Below are 9106 nucleotides of genomic sequence, written 5' to 3'. Positions count from 1 at the left end.
CGAATTATGGTTGGCTCTGAGCACTATGGGACTTAACAGCTGTGGTCATCAGTCCCCTAGAACTTAGAACTACTTTAAACCTATGACATCACACACATCCATGCCCGAGGCTGGATTCGAACCTGCGACCGTAGCAGTCGCGCGGTTCCGGACTGCGCGCCTAGAACCGCGAGACCACCGCAGCCGGCCTAACGAATTACCTATTCCCTTGTCTATACTTTTTTGTTGCCGAAATACCAGGAACTTCATTGTTAAGACGATATAAATAGGGTACAGAATACCTAAGTTGATGTCCCTAGTCTTCACTAGCACCTTTTACTATTTAGCCGAAAGAATGACACAACTTATTGATCTGCTATACCAATAATTCGTGCATCTCCGACTCATCTATCAAAGATGATGTTCCCACGGTAAAAACTTCATCACCTCCTGGTCTGTTTATAGGTGGCTTACACATCAGTAAGCGTCACCTCCATCGAGGTGACAACAACACATGTCACTCAATCAGATAATTTTTTAATTACCTGATTGAGTGACATGTGTTGTTGTCACCTCGATGGAGGTGAATGACAAACATCATATATCGAAGTAACTGCATCAGCTGTGCATCCACACAACATCGTAATTTTCGTAGACGATTAAATGTTCACATGTCGATATCCGCCATTTTCGAATTACAGCATGACACTTACCGCCAGTCAAGAATTTTACATGTTTCTCAGCACTAAATTGGCGTTCCACATTCTACATTTGCGTTTACTTAGAGCTTCAAAAGCAAGGAAATATTGTGTGGGCCGGCCGGTGTGGCCGAGCGGTTCTAGGCGCTTCAGTCTGGAGCCACGCGACCGCTACGGTCGCAGGTTCGAATCCTCCCTCGGGCATGGATGTGTGTGCTGTCCATAGGTTAGTTAGGTTTAAGTAGTTCTAAGGTCTAGGGGACTCATGACCTCAGATGTTAAGTCCCACAGTGCTCAGAGCCATTTGAACCATCGTGTGACAGAGGATATTTTGTCAATATTACCCACTCCCTGTTCTGATTGGCTCACTTGTGGAGAAACGGGACAGGTCTCTGTATACATCCTAATATGTCTTAACTTCACGAACGCCGAGGAAGACGTGCTGTGGAGGAGTTAGAAATTTTGGGCAGTCTTCCTTAAATACTGATTTCCAACATCTTTGTCACCTTTCTCCCGACGATTCCCATGTAAGTTACCCAGCGCCTCTGTTACACTTTCGTATGAACAATAGCGGTCGCATACACTAGCAGCAACACGTCTCTAAATTCCTCCGAATTCTTCTGTTACTGAAACTTGCCAAGGGCTCAAAATACAAGAGCAATGCATTAAAGTAAATTTCGCTGTCAGCTATCCTACATGTCTGCTGATGTCAATTATTCATTGAATTTCATTTATTTCTTAGTGTTAACTTAACGTAGACGCCATACGTTTACGTCTAGAGTGCACTAGATTCATTTTTAACGCATTTCAAAGGATTCTCCTATTTGGTAGTGCGATAGATACTTCTCTTTCTCCATAATCGTTTTGTTTGTACTGGTCTGTGAAAGAACTAGACGTTATCGGGAAGTCAAGGCTTAAGATATGACATTCAATTGATCAGAAGGGCTCAGATGTCATAAATCGATGTTGACTGTATTTCATTAAATTTTTAGCCGATAGATAACAGTTAGCCATGAAAAATTGCACTGTCTCTGCTGTTAATGATTTTTTTGAGCGGCAGTCGTCAGACTGATTTGTTGAGGGTCGTAGGAATTTCCTCGTGCACCAACACTTCCATGTCAAGATAGCACATGTACCCTAAGTCCCCAGCTATTTGTTGGATGTCATACAATCACCGTTTTCCCTATAGTTTTTGCTCTCTACGGTACCCTCTGGTACAATGGAAATTATTCACTGATGTCTCAACACATGTTTTATCAACATGACTCCTCACCGTTTCAGTGTTTTCCAAATGTTCCTTTGTTCATCGATTCTATGGAGAACATTTCCCGTCTTGTCACTCTCCTAACTTTAACATTTTTCTATAGCGTGATATCTCAAACGCTTCTCATCTCGTCTTCATCGGTTTTTGCACTACCTATGATTCTCTACCAAGCAATACCGTTCAACAAACGTTCCTTTTGAGAAATTTCTGTCTCTAATTAAGCCCTATGTCTGATATTAGTATATTTCTATTGACAGGATAAACCCTCTCCGCAACTGCTGGCCTAGTTCTGACGTCTTGCAAGTTTCTTGTGGCGTGTGTTTTTTAGATTACAATTTTCAGAATTCCTTAACCTCGTCTGCTTTGCGGTCAACATACTCTGTAACCATTACACCGTCCATTCAGTTCAACAGATTCTGTAGTTCTTGTAGACTTCCACTGCGACTGGTAACGTCATCTGTTAACCGTCTCATAGAAATTTAGTCCCACTATCGAAAATTACTTTTATCTTTGTCATTGCTGTTTGAGTCTGTAAGGGAGACAGTGTGCACCCCAGTCTCACACCTTTTTTAAACCGAGTACGATCTTCCATTGTTATTGTCCCCTATTGGTTCTTGTACACAATGCATATTACTCATCTTACCCTGTAGCTTACTGTCACTTTCTGAAAATTTCGAATATCTTACTAAACTTTACTTTGTCTAATGCTATTTTTAGGTACAAACATCCAGTAAACGTGTATTCATTTGTATTAAATGTTGTCTCCATCATCAAGTGCAACGTCACCATTGTATCTCTAGTGTCTTTACCCTTTCGGAAAGTGAACCTTCTCGTCATCTTTAATTACCTTATTTTTTCATTCTTCTGTATATTAGTGTTGTCAGTAGCTTTGAGTGGATGAAATGTTAAGCTGATTGTGCCGTGGTTCTCGAATTTATCTGCCCTTGCTGTCGTCAGGACTGTAGGGGTGATACTTTTCCTGATGTGTGACGGTTTGTTTGCAAAATTCTTCAGACAGGCGTGAATACTGGATCCCATATGTCTTCCATATCGACTCCCGTTCCTTCTTATATCACCTCGTCGACCAACTCGTAGGTGCCTTGACCGTACTCTTTACAACTATCCGCTCTTTCTTTTGCGCTTAACAGCAGAATACCCGTTCACTATAATGCTGAACTCTTTGATTTTAGTTTTTCAAAAGGTTGTTTTGGTCCTTCTGTACGTCGAGTTATCCATTTTGATGACCATTGCTTTTCCTGTTGCTTCACGTTTTTTTGCAGCCATTTCGCTTTGACTATCCAACACGTCCTATTTATTTCAGTCATAAGTGACTTATATTTCCATATGCCTAAACCCTGCACATTCTTTCATCAATCAATTGAAGTGTTTCTTCTGCTGCCTCAGAATTATGCATGAGTCAAGAACTTTTTAACTACGATGGACTGTGGCCCAAAGTTTTGATCCTGTCCTGGGGTTGTGATCTGACCTAAAAGAGGTGAATAATTGGATTGCGTTAGTTCGTATAATAATTAGTGGGGGATATACAAATCTGGCTTTTAATTTCTAAAATTTCTAATTGGTTAAGTTTGGCCCCCTTTTCCTCTGCGTGTAGGGCTTGTTCATCTATTGTGTATTTGTGGTTATTGTTCAGGCAATGTTTTGCAAAGGCTGAATCAGGCTTCTTCAGTCTCCAGCTTCTGTGGTGTTCTTTAAGCCTGGTACAGCTGGACCTCCCCGTCTGTCCAATGTAGCAAGACTGACACTCACGGCATGTGATTTTAAAAAACACCGCTTTTGTGATAGCTGGTTGTTTGTCTTTCGCTTTTAAAAAGAAGCTACCTATTGTCTGAGGGACAGAGAAAAACACAGATAAACCCTTTACCTTCCAGGTGTTACTTACGCTATTTGATGTTTTTCCCTATAACAGGTAATCTGCACCATTTCTTTTCCAGTTTGTCTGTTTTTCATTGGTGACAGTAGAGATCTGGCTTGCTCCTTCATCTTTTTATCCAAAATTTTGTCAATGGTTTGGGCTCGAATTCATTGTTTGTGGCTATTGTTTTTAGTGTGTTAAGTTCATGATCAAAGTCTTCTTGGGACATAAGGACAGAAAGGAGACAGTAGGTCATGTGATGGAATGCTGTATTTGCAGGTTGTAGGATGTTGGGAGGAAGGCGGAATGAAAGTCCCAGTGAAGGTATCTTTTCGGTAAATTTTAAATTTATCGTTACTGGCTCCTATCTTTAAGGTAATGTCCAGGCAAACTGGAAAAGAAATGGTACAGATTACCTTTTATAGGGAAAACTCCAAATAGCGGAAGTAACATCTCGAAGGGAAAGATGGATTTGTTACAAAGTCAACATGCGGTGACGGGCCCACGTTCAAAGGCACTGAAATTTCCCGACTGACGCATTCTGTTGTTACTGCTTCTCTAGTGACAACAGGGAACTACCAGCATTCTTTTACACAATCGTGATATCTAGTGGTCAGTTCTCTGTTACATAGGGGTTCCACCCACTTCTGATCACATAGGGTACGTAGATTTTTAGCTGTTTTCTTAGAAAGGAACAGTTTTTGTCTGATACTGTGTCATGATGGGCACTGTCCCCTTTAATTCGTGCAGTGATAGGCACTGCACCATTCAACCTCAACTTGCCAGCTATACAATCGAGCGAGACCAGAAGAGAAAGGGTCCTCGATGTCTTAGGCGAGCTGAAGGAAAAAGCGCAAATCATGCAGGATCTTCGGCGGAAGCTCGAATGGATAGCAACCAGCAGACCAGCGTGCCACTCTTGGCGTGCACACGGTACTGACTAACGTAATGCTGCGGACTTCCATGAGCCGACGATGCTTCCATACAAAGCTGATGTAGGCCTTTCGTGGCAGTTAAATTTATTTCGGTTTGGTCGCTGTACGAAATAATCCTATTGATCAAATTACATCCATTGTGTCTCTACATTTATCGATTGTAGTGTAGCTTTTAGCAGAGATTTGTTACTTTAATGCTGTGTTGGTTAGATCTTTCCCAGGTCTTTTCTGGTAGTTTTTCTCAAATCTGTAATTAGCTGATTTTGTACAGAAGGTTGCTTTTCTGCCATAAATAATTTTTAAGTACAGTGGCTAGTAAGTGAGGCACGTCGTCGCATTTAAGGCACAGGTATAAGTTTCTTTCACTAATCGTAAAGAATTAATTTCTAATTTTAAAAATAGTTTTAGTATCATACATTTCACTTTTATAAAATGGAATTTATGATTTCTTGGAGTTCCGTATTTTCAACTTCTTTGAAGCTGAACTACCGTTGTTCAGCAGACGAACCTGGGTGGGACAGTTATACTTCTAATCTTTATTTTTTTTAACCTTGAGCGTATTATTCAAAAATTCGTCGCACGGAATCAGGCCTGCTATCTCTGCTTAGTATCAAGTATTGAAGTGATGTTATATGAATTGTAGCACAAAACATATGATGCAGTTCTATGTGTTGAATTACATGAGAATAGTTTCCAAACAGAAAACCACCAATGGATGAGTCTTTTTTTTTCTTTGCTACTGTCACTGTTAGCTTCAAAGGATCTGTTCATTAGCGTGAGAGTTAACTTGATGCGAAGCCGGCCGGAGTGGCCGTGCGGTTCTAGGCGCTACAGTGTGGAGCCGAGCGACCGCTCCGGTCGCAGGTTCGAATCCTGCCTCGGGCATGGATGTGTGTGATGTCCTTAGGTTAGTTAGGTTTAATTAGTTCTAAGTTCTAGGCGACTGATGACCTCAGAAGTTAATTTGAGCCATTTGAACCTGCGAGAATGGTTAACGGTACCTCATGGTCATTGCATGCGATGATTTGCAACGAATGCTGCGTATATGTTCTCATGGACTGCGTAATAAACCAACCACTGGTGAAATTGTATTTACTGGCGTTAAAGATAATCGTGCAGTTGCGAACCTCGCTCCTCTCAGAAAAGTCTTCAGCTCGAAAATTCATCGTGTGTGTGTGTTGTCTTGGCAACAGGTATTCTATAGTTGATGAACATATACTGCAATTAATATCACCAGCAAGTAAGTCCCTGAATCTTGAGTTCCATTTTACGAGTCGTAATTTACAGTAGTTTGCGAAAGATCTAGGAAAGTGTTCTTTTAGCAGCTAATACTGGAATCCCTCTTGGCAGACACAAAGCAGAATTTGAGTAGTACACTTGGTCGGTCAGTTATTACTTGCCGCCTCCGTGGCGCTCGTAAAACCATGTGACGTGATACCGAATGTTTATTATCTACATCCACAACCACGCGACCGCTGTGGAGTTCACAATGAAGTGCTTGGCAGAGGGCTCATCGAACCACATTCAGACCACCTCTTTGCCCCTTCCACTCTCAAATAGCATTTTGCAAAAATAAATACCGTACGGACTCTGATTTCTCTTATTTTATTACAATGGTATTTTCCCCATCGCAGGAGGAGCGGGGGGGGGGGGGTGATCAACAAAAGATTTTTGAAGTTAGTGGAGAAAGTTTTTGACTGAAATTTAGTGGAAAGACCTCTCCGCTAAAAACGCCTTTGTGTTAATGATTGACACCGCAGTTTGCGTATCATATACGTGATACTCTCTCGAGTATATCGCTATTAAACGAAACGAAGTGGCCTTCTTCACACTCATTATTTTCAACGATACTGCCTTCGTGCCAGTACCAAGTTCATGTGCGGAATTTTTCTTGTTCAGAATGCATTGGTTTGTGGAGCCATCATGCTACCAATTAAATTTGACTCAACTCTAACAAAATACTTTCCCTGTTTAAGGAGCTGATATTCTCTAATCATACGTCCTATGGAGTGTTCTTCGTAGGCACAAACAAGTGACGAATGACGAAGTGCCGCAGAGCCCCAGGTCACGAGTCAACGTAGTGGTACGCAGTCCAAAGGTAAGTGGGTTTCTGGGCCTCGCTGTTGCGGTATACCTCTACTCAAGCAAAATTAAGTAGCTACCAATGCTTACCAGTGCCACTTTGCATCACGGTGAAGTCCGAGACCACGTGGTACGCTATACTCTCGAATCCTAATTTCGTCTACATGGTGCTCTGGGGTATTGTGCAAGGGTTGGGCAAAAGTATGGAAACATCAAAACGCAACACATTGCATGCCTAATGAGGTTTAGGAACCGATAATTTTAAAACTAGGACAGCCACAGCTAAGGTAATCATACATAGCTGATGGAGCACCCATAGAGTATAAGAGGTGTTTACGTCAAATGAAAGAATGAAAGCCGTCAGACGGTGAATTGTAATGATTCGAAACCGGTAGCGGTACCTTTTGGATAAAGGAACTTAAATTTGTGGCTGGTTGCTGTCTCAACACCATCAATTAAAATATGTTGCTGTGAGCCTTTGTCAAGCAACGGACGATGCCCCTCTTGTTATCCATCGGTCAGGAAGTCGACACGCTTATGTGCGTTACACAGTAAAATAATAGTAATTGTAGCAGCTGACAACACAAGCTTCAGGGTGTCAAGCGTGTTGTTAGCTGTTACGATGGTTTACATCAGTTGAAAAAGGCTGTGAACTTCAGCTACCCACGCCAAATATTACTCTGCGACATTCTATAACAACACCCTATTCCATATCACATAGCATCATATATACCGGAAGATGCAAGTCTAAAGATGCGAAACCGGTTGTTTGAGAGGCTAATAGAGTTAAATAAATACAGCTAAAGCGGGCTACTGGATTTCTCATGTAATTTATATTTTAATGGTTTTAACATCTATATGTAACAACCTGTTGTTGTTGTTGTTGTTATTGTTGTTGTGGTCTTCAGTCCTGAGACTGGTTTGATGCAGCTCTCCATGCTACTCTATGCTGTGCAAGCCTCTACATCTCCCAGTACCTACTGCAGCCTACATCCTTCTGAATCTGCTTAGTATATTCATCTCTTGGTCTCCCTCTACGATTTTTACCCTCCACGCTGCCCTCCAGTACTAAATTGGTGATCCCTTGATGCCTCAGAATATGTGCCTACCAACCGATCCCTTCTTCGAGTCAAGTTGTGCCACAAACTCCTCTTCTCCCCAATTCTATTCAATACCTCCTCATTAGTTATGTGATCTACCCACCTAATTTTCAACATTCTTCTGTAGCACCACATTTCGAAAGCCTCTATTCTCTTCTTGTCTAAACTATTTATCGTCCATGTGTCACTTCCATACATGGCTAAACTCCATACAAATACTTTCAGAAACGACTTCCTGACACTTAAATCAGTACTCGACGTTAACAAATTTCTCCTCTTCAGAAACGCTTTCCTTGTCATTGCCAGTCTACATTTTATATCCCCTCTACTTCGACCATCATCAGTTATTTTGCCCCCCAAATAGCATTACTCCTTTACTATTTTAAGTGTCTCATTTCCTAACCAAATTCCCCCAGGACCAACCCACTTAATTCGATTACATTCCATTATCCTCTTTTGCTTTTGTTGACGTCCATCTTATATCCTCCTTTCAAGACACTGTCCATTCCGTTCAACTGCTCTTCCCAGTCCTTTGCTGTCTCTGACAGAATTACAATGTCATCAGCGAACCTCAAAGTTTTTATTTCTTCTCCATGGATTTTAATACCTACTCCGAACTTTGCTTTACTTCTTGCTCAATATACAGACTGAATACCATCGGGGAGAGGATACAGCCCTGTCTCACTCCCTTCCCAACCACTGCTTACCTTTCAGGTCGCTCGACTTGTAACACCACAGCTCTTATGCTGTATGGATTCATTTTGCTTTATTTAATGTTACATTGTTGATCGCCTGTGAATGTGTTCAAATCGATAGCATAAAATTGTGTATTCTTTTCTTTGTCAAACCTTTGATGTCGTGATTTGATTCTATGCAAAGTAGTGTATCTGCAATTTGTATTCTTTGTCCCATTTGGAGGGAACAGAACTTATTGTATGTAATTGTAATTTTGTGTGAATAATTTTTTGTAGAAGTGTCAATATGTGAAAATGTTCTGTTTTATTTAATGTATTTGTTTGCTGTTATGTAAATTGCTGATCCTCACTTAGGGTTCTTAGTTAGTTTGTATGTAAATGGTGTAGTGGTTCCCCTCTGGAACGGAAATGCGTAGCACGCGCAAATTGTGGTTGGCATAGGTGGAAAAGGTGGAACTGATAGTCAGTCGGAGACGAGCC

This window comes from Schistocerca serialis, chromosome 8 (assembly GCF_023864345.2).
Source record: "Schistocerca serialis cubense isolate TAMUIC-IGC-003099 chromosome 8, iqSchSeri2.2, whole genome shotgun sequence".
NCBI lineage: Eukaryota > Metazoa > Arthropoda > Insecta > Orthoptera > Acrididae > Schistocerca > Schistocerca serialis.
Note: the sequence above shows the minus strand (reverse complement) of the source record.